This window comes from Dunckerocampus dactyliophorus, chromosome 15 (genome assembly GCF_027744805.1).
Source record: "Dunckerocampus dactyliophorus isolate RoL2022-P2 chromosome 15, RoL_Ddac_1.1, whole genome shotgun sequence".
NCBI lineage: Eukaryota > Metazoa > Chordata > Actinopteri > Syngnathiformes > Syngnathidae > Dunckerocampus > Dunckerocampus dactyliophorus.
Genome location: NC_072833.1, coordinates 12,978,586 through 12,994,519, shown reverse-complemented (window position 1 = coordinate 12,994,519; position 15,934 = coordinate 12,978,586). Strand labels below are relative to the sequence as shown.

Genomic DNA, 15,934 nt, shown 5'->3' with positions numbered 1-15,934 from the left:
CACGATGACAATGGAGAGACAGAAATGATGTGCTGGTGTGTTAATAAGACTAATACGATAAGGCTGTTTTGTTTAATAAAAGAACAACCTGTTCTACATGAAAGAAATTGGCGTTACATCGCTGCGCGCTGACACTCTCTCTCTCCTTGTCGCTTAACCTGTGAGTGCGAGGCAAGCCGGTGTACGTGTGTGCGCTAATGATAGCTCCGGTCGGGTTTTGGAGACTGGGCTCCTGGCTGGAGATTGCGGGTTGCGTGCCTGGAGAGTGGCAAGGCGTACGGGCGTGTTCAGTTGTCAAAATGCGTGCCTTGGTCACTCTCCAGGTGGGGAGGGCACTGATGTAATGATAAAATGTTTTTGTAATATTCTCGTGATCGACTGGCAAAGTCCCAGAGATTGACTAGTAGCTTGCAAGTGAGAGGGTTGATGACCCCTGGTACTTTGAAGCCAAATGCTTCGTGTAAAGGTGTTCCTTCGAAGCAGTCATCAGTGAAATGATAGCTGCAAAGGACAGAACTCGAGGTGGGCGTCCATTTGTCTCTTGTTCTCTGCACTTGCTTCATCCGTTGTTGTCTTAAACAAACTTAGAGTATCACTTGGATACTATGAGCATCCAGCAGCAACACGTTTTGGCATGGCTACAGTTTTGATGAAAAATATACTGAGCCAAGTCGACGATCTACCTTGAGAAGCATTTGTTTACTCTGCTTTAGCTGAGTAGTGTTACCCCGATGACATCACTTCCGGAAATGAGGCCAAGCTGCGAGAGCTAGTTCGCCATGGCTGGCGCCATGAATTATAAATGTAATTTTTGTTTTTTCTTACACATTAGTTCAATAGCTGCAAAGCCATGTGAGGGCACACATCATGTCGCACCAGCGCCGCTTGATGCAAACGAGGCAGCTAATGTCACTGCTAGCTATGCTGCGGCAGTTGCCGACTTTTGGCAACCCATCTCATGCCCATGGTCAACACATTGAAGCCCAGTTCCAACTGCGAGGAATAACACAAGGCATGACAAAGTATTTCCACATAGTGGCCGAGCTGGACCTCCACTTTCTCTCATACCGTAGGACGATGAACTATTTTAGCGGTTTTGAGATCATGACATTTTCATACTGTGGTATACGTTGAAACCAGTAACCAGCTCATGCCAAATGTGACCTGCATATTAACCAAGCTACAGCGACATTGTTGTTATTACTGTTCTTAACATTGTTAAGCCAAAGAACTACGTAACTCACGTAGTGATACCTTGCCACACCACACCGGCCAGCTACTAGCTGGCTAGCGACCAGCTTCACCACACACGAAAGGTAACGCTACATATTGGAGCTGCCACCACTGCTGCTGTGTTTTGAGTTTGGTAAAGTTAATGCTAGGTGTAGCGTTCGTTTGTATGTTGCTATGTGAAATCAAGGATGAAAGTTCCAGTAATGATTAAAATGACCATAGTATGGCAAAATACTGTATTACATGTGATCATGAATGTGCCTGTTACTACATGGTCACAGCATGTATATGAAACCATAAAACCTTGTTGGAGATTTTTGGAGGTGTTTTAATAACGGGCTTTGTAGGTGGAATGGGTGTGTCCCATTAGCTGCCTTTTTTTTTAGCTTTTTAAATATGTTTAGAACGCGATGTCTCACAAAAGGATTGTGGATGATGGGCAAAACAAGCGCAGTTTTCCTTTAAGAACATGTGGTGGGTGGTCTTTCAGCGTTCTTTCCGTCTTCATTGTAGTTTAAAGTGCTCGTTACACAGTGACGTGTATGACATGCTAAGCCAAATGCAACTTAACATATAGCCATGTTATCTCTGCAAGCAATTGTGTTTTTGTTATGGCCGCACACTGTTGCTCGTTCAAAGTATGGATTGCATATCCTGCATGTTAAGTCCAGAATTAATTGGTTCATTCCAGCGACAATGCACTTATGGTCGTGCTGCTGCTTTGTGTGTGTGATTGCCTGGCAGGTGGAACGCTTTGGCAAAGAGTGTATGCCTATGGTAATTTATTTGTTTTGGGGATGCTTAATAAGTTACATTGAGGAACATCACATGTTAACGCTTGCCCAATTCAACATGTCCGAAAAGGAGTATAAGAAGAAGCAGGGCTTGTTTAATCCAACCTTTTCTCCTTCTCTCAGCATTTACTCATTGTTTGTTCAATTCTTGTGTTTAAACAATAAAAACATGAATAAATATAATGTCAATTAAAATAAAAAAGGAGATTAGTGATTGATGATTACATAAATAAATAAATACAGCAGTAAAAAACTGACAAACATATTTGTATAATGTATAAAATAACAAAATAAATGCAGCATAGAGAGTAAGCAATAACGTGATATGAAATTCAGGATAAATGATATCATACAGTATGGCTGTTATTTATTGTTATGATTTAATGAATGGATGGTTTGTGTGTTGTCAATAACCCGACAACACTTTTGATTTAAGTGTTGACATGTGGTAGGGAGTGTGTAGAGTATGATGTGGCATGTGGTGGTCTTTATTAAGTCTGTGAGTGTGCCCTAATTTCCTCATATGCTTATACAATAATATGTTTAGACAATAATATGTTTATACAATAATGTCAATGAAGAATCTTGACTTGAATGAAACTGATCAGAGAGGGTTAGTGCCTTGTTTGCTGACGAAATCTCAAGTAAATGATGGACTGGGCTGAAATGCAGTTTATATTTACTGTAGTGACTCATCTGCTTGAAAGAGATTATGTCTTTACAAGCCTTGCTTTTGGCTCTCAGTGGAGTACACAAACACTGGTCTTATTTTGAGAAACTTTGAAGGAAGAGCGCAGCCATCCGCCTTGGGGCCTTTTTTGACAAGTCACAACCCGGTGGGGTCAGTTTTGTGCCAGTGAAGCAAAAAGCAGTGCTGAGGCTGCTTGGGAGAGAAGCTCACCACTGGATGATTCAATTAGTTTGTGAGTTTTTGCATCCCTGGTGTCCTTGAGCCCAAAACACTCATTGATTCCCCCTTGAGGATGTGGCAGTATGCCAACACCATAAAGCATGATATGCAGCATGCGCCCCCTGGGGGTTGCACATTATTTCAATGTTGAACGACCTTCTCGTTTGTAGTTTGAAAACGTTTAAACAACACCACTTTCATTTCTGCAGAAGCAAGCAAATGTACCTGCTTTTACTGTCTGTGGTGGAGTCACTCAAGTCCCAATATTGTTGGCCATAACGTCACAACCAGTGTTGTTTTCGTCAACAACGACGATGCCGAAATTATTTTGTTGGCAAAGCTTTTTTTTCATGACGAAAAGGAAATGGTGCCAAGCTAAACATGGCTCTTTGATGACTAACACGTGACGAGTCATGAGTGAGTTTCTGTTGACGAGACGAGGCTGGACGAAAATGTTAGTGGGTGGTCTATCAGACGTTTAAAATGCATGACATTTCTCCTTATTGTTTATATAATCTGTTAGTCAAAAACTAAAATGTAGCAATGCATCCTGGCTTATCATGCAGCGGACTTCCTGCTTTCCACGCCGGTGGCCAGTGACATGGGCAATGGGCAATGATTTGTGAATACACTTTAAATATAATCCATCCGAAAGAAAAAACTGAATGTGGCGGTAAACGTGGCAGCAATCTTAAGAAGCTGAGCTGAAGGCACATCACACTGATATTCTTTCAAAGGTTGTGTTAACATACTGGATCATATGCATCCAATGTTACTCAACAATTGACTTGTGATCAATTTCATAGTAAGCTTTCCACATAAATCTCTCCCTAAACTTAGTGCTAACTTCAGGCTAAAGTTAGCTTTGTTGCTCTAACGTCAATTCATTAGTTTATGTATGTGTTAATGTTACCTGACTGGAGAACAGTCAGGGATTTTTGACCGGACAGCAAGTGTGATGTTGAAACATGGATATGGAAGGAAATGTAGCGTTTCAGACCTGTTGCTGTTCATCGTGTGTTTTAATGAACACATCATTTAGCATCATTTTTTGCCGTACATTCAGTGTGTTTATGTTCTGTGAGCATAAAGTGACGTCATGCAGCCCCTACCATGGTGCGCTTACAATAAAGTTGGGACCGTGCAAAAAAGGGATTGCGCCCCCGTTAAAACATAACTTAACTGAGATTAATTGAGATTTATCAGTCTGGAAAAGGTTATAAAGCCATTTCTAAAGCTTTGGGACTCTAGTGAACCACAGTGCAAGCCATTATCCACAAATAGCTAAAACATGGAACAGTGGTGAACCTTCCCAAGAGTGGCCAGCCAACCAAAATTACCCCAAAAGCGCAGTGACTCATTCAAGAGGTCACAAAAGGCCCCACAAAAACATCCAAAGAACTCCAGGCCTCACTTGCCTTAGTTAAGGTAAATGTTCATGACTCCACCATAAGGAAGACACTGGACAAAAACGACCTGCAAGGCAGAGTTCCAAGACGAAAACCACTGCTGAACAAAAAGAACATTAAGGCTCATCTCAATTTTGCCAAAAAACATCTTGATGATCCCCAAGACCTTTGGGAAAATACTCTGTGGTCTGACGAGACAAAAGTTTAACTTTTTGGAAGGCGTGTGTCCCATTATATCTGGTGTAAAAGTAACACCGTATTTCAGAAAAATCATACCAACAGTAAAATAAGGTGGTGGTAGTGTGATGGTCTGAGGCTGTTTTGCTGCTTCAGGACATGGAAGACTTGCTGTGATAAATGGAACCATGAATTTTGCTGTCTACCAAAAAATCCTGAAGGAGAATGTCCGGCCATCTGTTAGTGACCTCAAACTGAAACCAACTTGGGTTCTGCAGCAGGACAATGATCCAATGATCCAACACACCATCGAGTCCACCTGGCTGAATGGCTGAAGAAAAACAAAATGAAGACTTTGGAGTGGCCTAGTCAAAGTCCTGACCTGGATCCTATTGAGATGCTGTGGCTTTTCCCTTAAAAAGGTGGTTCATGTTGGAAAACCCTCCAATGTGGCTGAATTACAACAATTCTGCAAAGATGAGTGGGCCAAAATTCCTCCACAGCGCTGTAAGAGACTCATTGCAAGTTATCTCAAACGCTTGATTGCAGTTTTTGCTGCTAAGGGTGGCCTAATCAATTAGGTTTAGGGGGCTTTTTCACACAGGGCCATGTACGTTTTGATTTTTTTTCTCCCTTAATAATAAAAACCTTCATTTAAAAACTGAATTTTGTGTTCAGTTGTGTTGACATTGACTAATATATAAGTTTGTTTGATGATCTGAAACATTGTGATATTGTGATAAACATGCAAAAATTGCTATTGGCTGGCGACCAGTCCAGGGTGTACCCCGCCTCTCACCCAAAGTCAGCTGAAGTAGGCTCCAGCATACCCCCGCGACCCTAATGAGGGTAAGCGGCAGAGAAAATGGAAGGATGCATAAACATGCACACAAAAAAAGAAATGAAGAATGGGCAAACACTGTGTATATATATATTTTTTTTACTAAAATGGAACTGACTAAACTTTTGTCGACTTAAACTAGACAAGAACGATTTTAGTTCATCGACTAAAAGTGGACTAAAACTATTTCAGAAATGACAAATATCCATCAGTGTCACGTAAAATAACACTTTACACAAATGTTTTTAACTGAGTAACGTCGTGATGTTTTTATTAGGGCTGTCAAAAATTACGCGTTAACGGCGGGAACTCAGGTATTTCATTAATTACGTTAAATGTTTTAGTGTAATTAACGCATGCTCACCAGACCAAGCACGCCTCTCTGTTGTGACGGCAGAGCGATCCGTCATCATAAGCGCAGTTGCACACACAGCACGATGAAGCACAATGGAGTGTTGCCACCCAGTCACACAGAGTCTGAAACTCTTTTCTAACTTCATTCTGACCTGAACACATCAACAGCAGTCCAACAAAAAGCTGGACTCCGAAGACAAAGTGCTTAACTTTATGTTACATTTTGCCATTACAGTGGAATCTTGGTTAGCGTCACTAATTCATTCCGGAGGGTCCAACTCTAACCAAAATTTACTGAATCAATTTTTCTCATAAGAAATTATATAAATGTAATTAATTCCTTCCAGAATGCCAAAAATGTTAACACAAAACACATTTCTATAGTTTTACAATGATAGTTTTATATGAGGAAAACAATTTGAAATGTATACAAAATCAATATGAATGATGAATGAAAGGGATCAATTAACATCTCGGGTGTCTACTTTTCTTTTGATCACGGCTGCAAAATGGAACCAAAGAACATTGCCAGGTCCAGCATTTGATAAAGATGATGAGAAACACTGTTGAATTCAAGAAATCACTCATGGTACGACACGAAGGTGGTGTCCATGTTGATCTCGCTGCCACATCGTGTCTTTGTCAGCAATCACGTCTTTAATGAAGGTGAAAGTTAAAGTAATTTATCCCTTTTATTCCTCATTTATATGCATTTATGATTGTTTTATGCATGTAAAACTATAATTGTACAACTATAAAAATGTGTTTTGTGTTAACATTTTTGAGACTTGGGGCGTAACTGTGTTAGTTAGCAAAGAACTATAGTCAACCGCAGATGACATAATAGACAGGAGACATGGAGATGTCTTCCAGTTCCTCTTTCCGTGTAGTAGCAAGCTAATAGGCTGTTGACAGACATTTTGTGATAAAAACACATTAAGAATACAGTTGCAGTGTATTAATAACACGAGATGCACGCCATGTTGTACGCTACTAAAGGATTTTTAGTATTACATTTGTTTCCTCCTCACACCACAAATGTAAACATTTACTGCCTCCCTTACATGCCATGCTGGACCCAAGCAAATCCCACAGTCCTTTGTGATCTGAGCATTAACAGCTTAATTTTCTGCATTTTCTCATTTCCGTGGTTGATACAGACATATGCTCGGGGTCCAAATCGGGTTTTTAATAACTGGAAAATCACTTTGATTCAGGAACTGGCAATCTGTAAAAGGTGTTTACACCTCTCAAACATTTTCACTATATTGACTATCTTGTGGCAGGAAGCAGCTTAATGTGACGCCATTGCTACCGGAAATCCAAATTACTTTTTTTTTTATCATCTCCTGATATAATGATATAAGGTTCTTGCTCATCTCTCTTATGAGACATGACACAATTCTTCTGACCATGAGTCATGCTGTGCGTGCACACACACACACACACACACACACACACACAGATTTGCCGTGGCGGTGAAAGGCTGCTTATCACATGTTGAGACAAGATTCTCCAGACCACTAATCCATGATGTGATTGCAGAGATGTGTGTGCGACAGTTGTGACATTCGACATCGCTTGTTCATTGGTGCATCTCAGTACCAACAGCAGAACCTCTCAAAACCTCTTCCGCGTCTTTGCTACGTCTTTGTCTTCTTGCTGTGAAACTTGACTTTGATCGTCCTCATGGCACTGCTGCACTGCGAGCGTGACATCACTGATGGAACGGCACCGCTTGATTACAGAAGTCCATTAGCTGCAGGACTGGGAGCCGCAGCGGAAGCCAAAAAGCCATAAAATCCTCCATAAAGCTCCCCATGAAAAACCTAATTGTTGCCGTCAATATTGGCCAAAAGTCATATTTTTGAGTCGGGGAAAGTGACAGCTCATTAATTGCCATCAGAGGCAGAGCCAGAACCTTCAGGTCTGTCCAGATCGCAGCTCGTGTTAGAATGATGGCTACAGCAGTGTGATGAAAGCACGGCAGCGTTGAAGAACGTGACTCTTCTGATTTTTCTCTGCGCTCTGCAATATGACGTCCACCATGCGTCCCTCTTCAGTCTGTAATTACGTATTTCCTGGTGAGAAGTAAAATATGGAGGAAGCTGACCAGGACAGAACATGGTGATAATGTTGAAATCTAATTAATTAAACTAGCCAAATGCGAGGCTATGAATTGAGAAAGAGAGTGTTTCAATTAGCTGACATCGAAACTTAGCATTTGGAGTGCATAAGTACGTTCACACTGAGAAGCATGGCAAAACGTAGTGCGCTGTCGTTACCTAGATGTTGCACTCAAAACGATCAAAATGGTGCGTGTACAGCCATGGACCTTCGGAAGGGAAGTGGAAGGACTAACTGAAGTGGTTGCAATTGACAATTAAAAAAGAGAGCAGAAAAAGAAGAGGAAGTGAGTAAATATTAGAATCGTCGTAAGTGCTCAATGGTAGAAATGGATTTGGGACAGCACTGCGCTGTCAAAATGTGCACACACTGTAAATAAGTACACAGTGTACATAGTCTACTTATTGGAGGACGTATTCCATTTGAGAAACAGCCAAGGGGACAATACTGGGTGACGTGGGCTTGGAAGAGGAAGACAAGGGGGAGAAGCCATCTTTGACACTCAAGGAGAGAAGGAAGCGAGGAGCAGACGTCAAAAGAGGTGACGCCGAAATAGAAAATGAAGGAGGTTGCATCAGTAGCAGGAGACGTGAGACAGGAGACTGGGAGCTTCACGAAAAATGGACAATGAGAGGTGGACATTGGATGGGAGGCACTGCCGTGTGTCTCACTCTGCTGCACAAAACAATCCACTCTATCTGTCTCCCTCTCTGCTCTCCATCTATCTGGAAAATAACAAAACACCGAGTGGAGGAGGAAGAAAGCAAGCAAGAGAGGAAAGAAAGGAGGAGAGAGCCTTCAAAACAAGTCCTCACCCACAGGGGTCAGAGATGAGCATGAACTGAAAAAAGAAAACAAAGTGGATTTCAAACTTTCTGCCAAGAAGCTCTGAACCAACCAGATGATAACTCCTCCTTGAAAAGAGTCGATATGAAATAGGAACTAATGTCTTACACACTCACTGTGTGCATGTGCCCTGAGTAGGGGTGTAACAGTACATGTGTTAGCAATTCGTTTTTTCGTTACGGAACATTCCGTTCGGTAACTGCCTCACATCTCGCCTCTCCTCTGTGAACAAATGCAGTGCTTTCCAGCTTTTGGCTAGCGGGAGTCATGACTAGTGATAGTGTCAAGGAGAAACCAGAATGTGAAAACCTTCCATCGTTAAAATCTTCTGCTTGGGAACATTTGGGCTTGGCGATAAAATACTTAAAGGGACAAAGACAACTGGATAAGACAAAAGAGGTTGCCGCCATTGTTGAGTAGAGATGGGGAACGGGGTTACAAGCTGGAACTACAAGCGGCGTTCCGGTTACATTAATGACATGAAAGACATTCGGAAATCACAAAACCCCATCATGAGCTATGAAAAAACTCACGACAAGATTGCCAACCCATTGGAAATTGCAGGAGGTCATCACTCAATATGACATTCTGACTCACGGTGTCATCTTACAGACAACAGTAAGCTCATCACGCAGCAACCTAACACTCAAAAGGTATCCCTAATAAATATACAAATATGTACCAATATGATTTGTAACAAAACAAAATTTTTAAGTTTTCCCATAATGCATTTCATCTGAAAAGCATTTCATTGGAGGACAAGCAGCATAGAAAATGGATGGATGGTGCTGCAAATGATGCCTCTCTCAACCAGAGGGAGCCAGATAAATCCAATCCAGTTGGTATCTCTGCTGGCTATCTGCTAGCGCACAAGTGTCAAACTCGTGCCCTGGAGGGCCGAGACGCTGCAGGTTTTCTCTCCAACCAGTTTCTTCAGCAGGTGATTTAATTGATGAGCTCTTTCCCTGAAACTGAAGGTGTTGATCATTAAAATCACCTGCTTTAGTGACCGGCTGGAAAGAAAACCTGCAGTGCGGCCCTCCATGGCACGAGTTTGACACCCCTGTGCTAGCTGGTTGGAAAATGTAATGGCACGAGCTGTAGTTAGTGGAGCCAGAGTATGTCCTTCCAGAGTGCAAAGACCCTCTTCTAAATTACTAATTCTGGCCTCCATGGCGACAAAAAATATCCTCCTTACAAGTGTCATTATCACTAAAAGAGGAAGAGTGATCGCTAAGCTAAGACAGAGAAACCATACTAACCGCTAAGCTAGCTTGAATGTAAAGTAGCGAAAACAAGAGTACGTGCTTAGTACACTTGAACAGAAGTCTAACAAGAATCGTGTCACCTTGGACAGTAAGTTGCTCTGAACAGGAAATTAGCAAGCGGATTAATATAAGTCTAGAGAGAGAATAATGCACGACACAAACAAACTACACTGTGAGATAACCAGAAATGGCGCATTAGGTTAACGCATACGTGAGCATCCACAGGAGGAGCCTTTGTAACCTGTGACCTGTTTTGAAATGCTTCTATTATCATTTATATGCCAAAGAATATACTGCGGTGTATATGGTATAGGCTATATTGCCCAGCTCTAATTACAACATGTCCGCTGTGTGGAAATATTGTACATATTCCTGTTAACAGGATTCCCTGACTTCCTTTTCTGACCTTATGCTTTGCCTTTTGAGACATACATGCGTATATTCGTACATATCATACTTGCCTACAGGGAGGTGTTCATTCCAGCCTCATATAACATCAACAATAATGCTGATAATAATAATAAAGCAAACACAGCTCTGGTATCGGAATGGCATCGGAATCGGCAGATATCCATAATTATCCAGATATCAGAGTCAGGTCGGACGTGGAAAAAATGTGGCTGATCAGTGCATCCTGAATTATAACTGAAACAAACCACAGTTTTCGTGCGCACCAAGAATGTTTCCCTTTTTGTGTTTTAGAAATAAAAGGCAGCAAGGTGAGCAAAAGGAGCAGTGAGTGTCTTGTATGCTTGCAGCTCTTTGTTGGCTTGACTTTAATTCCATTTCTGACTCTGGATCACTGCTGAATTCCGTATGTGCAGCATTTTCTGAATTAAGTTGCTTTTGTTCTAAAGGTGCTCGTAATGCAATCAAGACACTTGATATCTGATCTAATAACATTTACTTTGACTTAATAACGATCAGATAATTGATTATGATGCCTGTCTTTATTTGAGATGTGCCGCAGTCTTGTTTTCTGCTGAACAGCAGTTAAGTAACGACCTTCCCACCTTTATTGGTGTGCTGCTAATTAGCAGATAATAGTAGTAATCATGACAACTGCTGACAAGACATGTTTGCACTTTGACAAAATGTGCAATATCAACGCATTTATTGCTGGGCCACGTGTTCAAGCTCTGCACATGCGTGTTCAGATGTGCACGTGAGTGTGTTGCAGCAGGTGGAGATGAATGTTTTTTGGGGGGTGGGGGGGCTCCATGAGGACTGACTCAGGGTTTCAAGACCCTTTGGATGCTTTCTGCAGCTCCATCCATCATCTTTGCGCGCATACACACATTCACACACACAAACACACACACTGCATGTGTCACGCGCACCAAGCCGCTCAGCCTCCATCTCGCGCGCAAAGCCCACGGAGACCCACACAAACTCTGCAGTTCCCCCACCCCCCTTCAGTATTACTCAATAGAGTAGGGGTACGTGAACCACCCCCCTCTACAGCTGAACATGCGCTGAACCCCGAAAATCCTTGTCCTCAGGCAGTGTTGACATGATTGATTGCACGTTAATGAATCAATTATGGATGCTGACAGGTGTTTGCATGCGCCTACCGAACCAGATGAGAAGGAGAGGGGTCTTACCTGTTTCCAGGAGAGAACGTCTCTCCGTGTGCGCGGGAAAATATCCTCCAAAATATCCCCCTGGTGCCTCACATGCAGCACTTTGCTTCCTTCCACTTGCGTCTGTCTGTCTCTCCTTCCTCCTCCTCCCCCTCACGTCTCCTGCCTTGCCGCCTCCCTCTTCCTCTTGTTCTCCGTGGGATCAGCTCGTCCTGGCCGCGCCACCTGGACGAGGATGGAATGGTGTGCGATGCTGATGACTCGGCCGCGGCTGCCGCTCTGCACGCGCCATCCTTCCTGTGGAAAGCAGCAGGAGAAGCGTTGGGAAGCGCCGTCTGCGAGCTACAGGTGATGCCACCACATTCCCAGTATTCCAAAGAGAGCGTTGGTGCTGCTGTTGGTGATTTTGCGCCAAGCAGAAGGGTGCTGCATATCACCCCCTCCCACTCTCACTCCCACACACACATGCAAACACACATCTTTCTGCTCTGGCTTAAAACTTGCATCACAGAGTTGTTCCGCTGCTATTCCTTTCTCAACTGATTGTGTTTTCTGGATTTAAGTTCAAGCATTGAAATTTCAAGATGTCATTTCTTCCAGTCAATCGTGGCCCCACGTTGCAGAGATAAATGATAAAGCATTAAAAAAAAATCAACATTTTTGAGTGACAGATTGTAGCTTGTCACCATTACTTCAAAATTGGCAACGTTCTTCATGCTGGATCGAATTTAGAGCTGCACAACTATCGTATTCTTCCATCCATCCGTCTTCTATGCGGCTTATCCTCCTTATCCTAGGGTCGCGGGTATGCTGGAGCCTATCCCAGCTGATTTCAGGCGAGAGGCGGGGTACACCCTGTACTGGTCGCCAGTCAATCGCAGGGCAACAATCGTATTCTTATATTCTACAATCATTTGTCATAGAACTCAAGATTCTCTTGGCACTGACTAACGGGCGTTGCTATGGAAACGTGATTATTTTAGCTATTGCGAGGAACATCATTTGGGGAAAATAAGTATTTGATCCCTTGCTGATGTTATAAGTTTTACCCCTTATGAGGACATAAACCGATTTTTATGGTCGGTTTATTGTAACCGAGAGAGACTGAATGTAATAAAAGATGACATTAAATAAAGGTTAGAAGGTTAGATTCATTTGTATATTAATATTTGATTCAGCAAGCATGATGACTTTTTACATTCTGTCGCTTTATGATACAATAAACTAGACCTGAACACATTCAAGATTCAAGATTCAAGAGTTTTATTGTCATGTGCATAGTACAACAGCAGTTATACCATGCAATGAAAATCTTATTCTGTTCATTCTCCCAAGAAAAGAAAGAAAACAAATGAAAGAATCAGAACATAAGAAACATAAACACATAAACATATATACCAATAAATTAAGCAACAACAACAGACGAGACATTAATACAAGTAAATAATACAAATAAATAAATAAATAAAGTGCTATGAGTGTGTGCGTGTGTTGCGTGCGGCGTGTGCGAGTGCTTCGTTGAGGAGCCTGATGGCCTGTGGGTAAAAGCTGTTTGCCAGCCTTGTGGTCCTGGACTTCAAACTCCTGTAGCGTCTGCCTGACGGTAGGAGTGTGAATAATGAGTGTTGTGGATGTGTGCTGTCCTTGATGAACACATCAACAGCAGCGTAATTCCATCACCATATAAGTATCTCGCAAACACGTTGGTCCGGTCCTCGGGGGAACAACACTTACTCATTCTCAAGGTGCGTTCATGGCAGAGCTGGGAGAAAGTCAGTGTGTTCCAAGTCTCAAGTCTTCAATCCCAATCTCAAATCAAGACAATACAGGTCGAATCCCAAGTCATAAGCTTGAAATATTTGAATCCTTACAAGTCACAAGCACTGTTTAGGGTTCACCAAATCAAATACCAGTTTAACAATGCCGTATGACAATCTATTAAATTCGACAAATACAATCAATGCATTTTGAATGTTTATTTTTTTTACATGACTAAAAGTCACAGAAGAAGACTGCATTCAGGATTTAGTCAGTGCAAACCAGTACAATACAAAATGAAGACGTAAAGACATAAATTAATTTTACCAAATTAACTGTTTGTGTGAGTGCGCGTGCATGTGCATGTGAATAACTTCCTACCACTCTCCAGCAGTCTGGAGAAATACAAGCCACAACCTTGCCTGTTCTTAGACCTGATTCTGTGGGGAAGTTTGTTCTCTTGCTGGAAATGATGTTCACATTAGTTGAATACTTGGAATGGAGACACATTTTTACTAGGGATGTCCCGATCCACAGTTTTTGGCTTCCCATCTGATTTTTTTTATAGTCTTGCCGATCCAATCCGGTACCGATCGTTTTTTTGTTTGTTTTTTTTCAATGATAATAAACATGTTACAAACATGAATTTGTAGAATTGAATATGGTTATGAAAATAGCTCTTCAAAGCATTAAAAATAATGCAAACAAAGTATTGCAGAATTGACTTTTTTATTACACCGCATGACCGACAATACTGTATTGTTTGGCTTTTGGAACAAACCTCTGTGAGTCAGTTCCCTAATCAAATAAAATCTTTTGTCTCCCTCTGTTGGCTGGTGTGTGTACCACAGTATGACCCAAAACTGACATCTTTTCACGCCTTTCATACCATGCTGGACATGCTGACCTGCACTCACACTAAGCATTCGTGATACGGCCCGTTTGTTTGTACCATCACTTCTTTATTGCTTTATTACTGCAATTTCCCAGACTTTGTGAATTATTTGGAGTTGTTCTGTATTTATTTTGTGCAAGATGCCAGTTGTCACTAATTACTTGCAAAAGAAGCAATCGTGGACATCGGGGCAGTACCATTGGATTGGCAGAACGGGGTGGTGGTCCCCCTTTTTAAGAACGGGGACCGGAGGGTGTGTTCCAACTATCATGGATAGTTGGAACACACGCTCCTCAGCCTCCCTGGTAAGGTCTATTCAGGGGTTCTGGAGAGGAGTTTCCGCTGGATAGTTGAATCTCGGATTCAGGAGGAGCAGTATGGTTTTGGTCCTGGTCGTGGAACTGTGGACCAGCTCTACACTCTCAGTAGGGTCCTCGAGGGTGCATAGGAGTTTGCCCAACCAGCCTACATGTGTTTTGTGGACTTAGAGAAGGCATTCGACCGTGTTCCTCGATGAATTCTGTGGGAAGTACTCCGGGAGTATGGGGTAACGGACCAGCTAATTCAGGCTGTTCGTTCCCTGTATGACCGGTGTCAGAGTTTGGTTCGCATTGCCGGCAATAAGTCGGACCCGTTTCCATTTTTTTTTCTGGATAGAATTTGTAGGCGCAGCCAGGGAGTTGAGGGGTTCCGGTTTGGTGGCTGCAGGATTGATTCTCTGCTTTTTGCAGATGATGTGGTCCTAAATTGAGCGTGTGCTTGTGCGTATGCATGGAATCATGCCGTGCCAGTGTGCGATTGGCCTGGTGCAAAAGTCGTCAACCTTTACTCTCAAAAGGCCGTTTTGCCTCTTCATCCACGAAACAAAAATAGTCTGGAGTCACAAAACACAACATCTTATAAACCATGAAAGTTTTAATCGTTCTTAATTTTAAAACAACAATTAAAGTATTCGTGGTAAGCCTACCGCAGGGGGAAAGATGTCTCTGTCATGTCTCAACAGACGCAGGCAGGCAAACACCGGCTCCCCCTTCCCAATCCTTGCTCACACTCATCCAGTCAGAGCTTGGATATTGCAAATTGGATATTTTTAACTCTTTTCAAAAATGCCCATTTTCCCCACTCGGGTGTTAAAAAAATATTTGAGCACTGCGAAGGGAGACACAACAAAGGAGGCTGAAGAGCCCTGGGTTGCCTACCCCTGGCTAGTGTGAGTACATCCTTAGTTTGCTTGCTACCTTCACCAAGGAGATCAACATGTGGTTGTTATCAGGATTATGCTAAAACTAATGGACCAATTTCAACCACACTTTGAGGAGGGGTGTGGCATGGTCCAAGAAAGAAAAAAATAACAATAATTTGTAAATAACTAAGTCGAATTTGATGTAAATGGCTATCAATTGTGGAAATACGGGCCATTATTTTATTTATAAAATAATATACAGTCAGAAATCTCCCAGTTTAGCATGTTTATGTTGTTTGTTGCGACCGGCTTCCTGTCCCACTTTGTTAGACAGTTTTTGAACACACCATGTAACTTTCTCCCACACTGCAGGCAGACTACTATACTGTATTTTTCCTGTTTTTCTTTCACCTCACATTTGGTCCCAAATGCTGATACTATGTGGGAATGCATAAAGATAGGATTTGATGACGTTATTGAGTGCTAATGTGCACATTTGTTCGGTGGAAGTTTTTTTTCAAGTTAATTCATGCTAGCCCACACATCAAACAGCGAC

At 42.2% G+C, this 15,934-nt stretch overlaps 1 protein-coding gene across 1 annotated transcript in view; it reads right to left on the bottom strand.

Annotated features, from left to right (window-relative positions):
• The window catches only part of trpc5a (transient receptor potential cation channel, subfamily C, member 5a), a 61,276-nt gene extending 49,310 nt beyond the window's left edge, over window positions 1–11,966 (bottom strand). Inside the window, exon 1 of the mRNA XM_054800745.1 lies at window positions 11,564–11,966. The gene's annotated coding sequence lies outside the window, so the exon portion shown is untranslated. The remainder of the gene's footprint in view (window positions 1–11,563) is intronic.
• Between the last annotated feature and the right edge of the window lie 3,968 nt (window positions 11,967–15,934).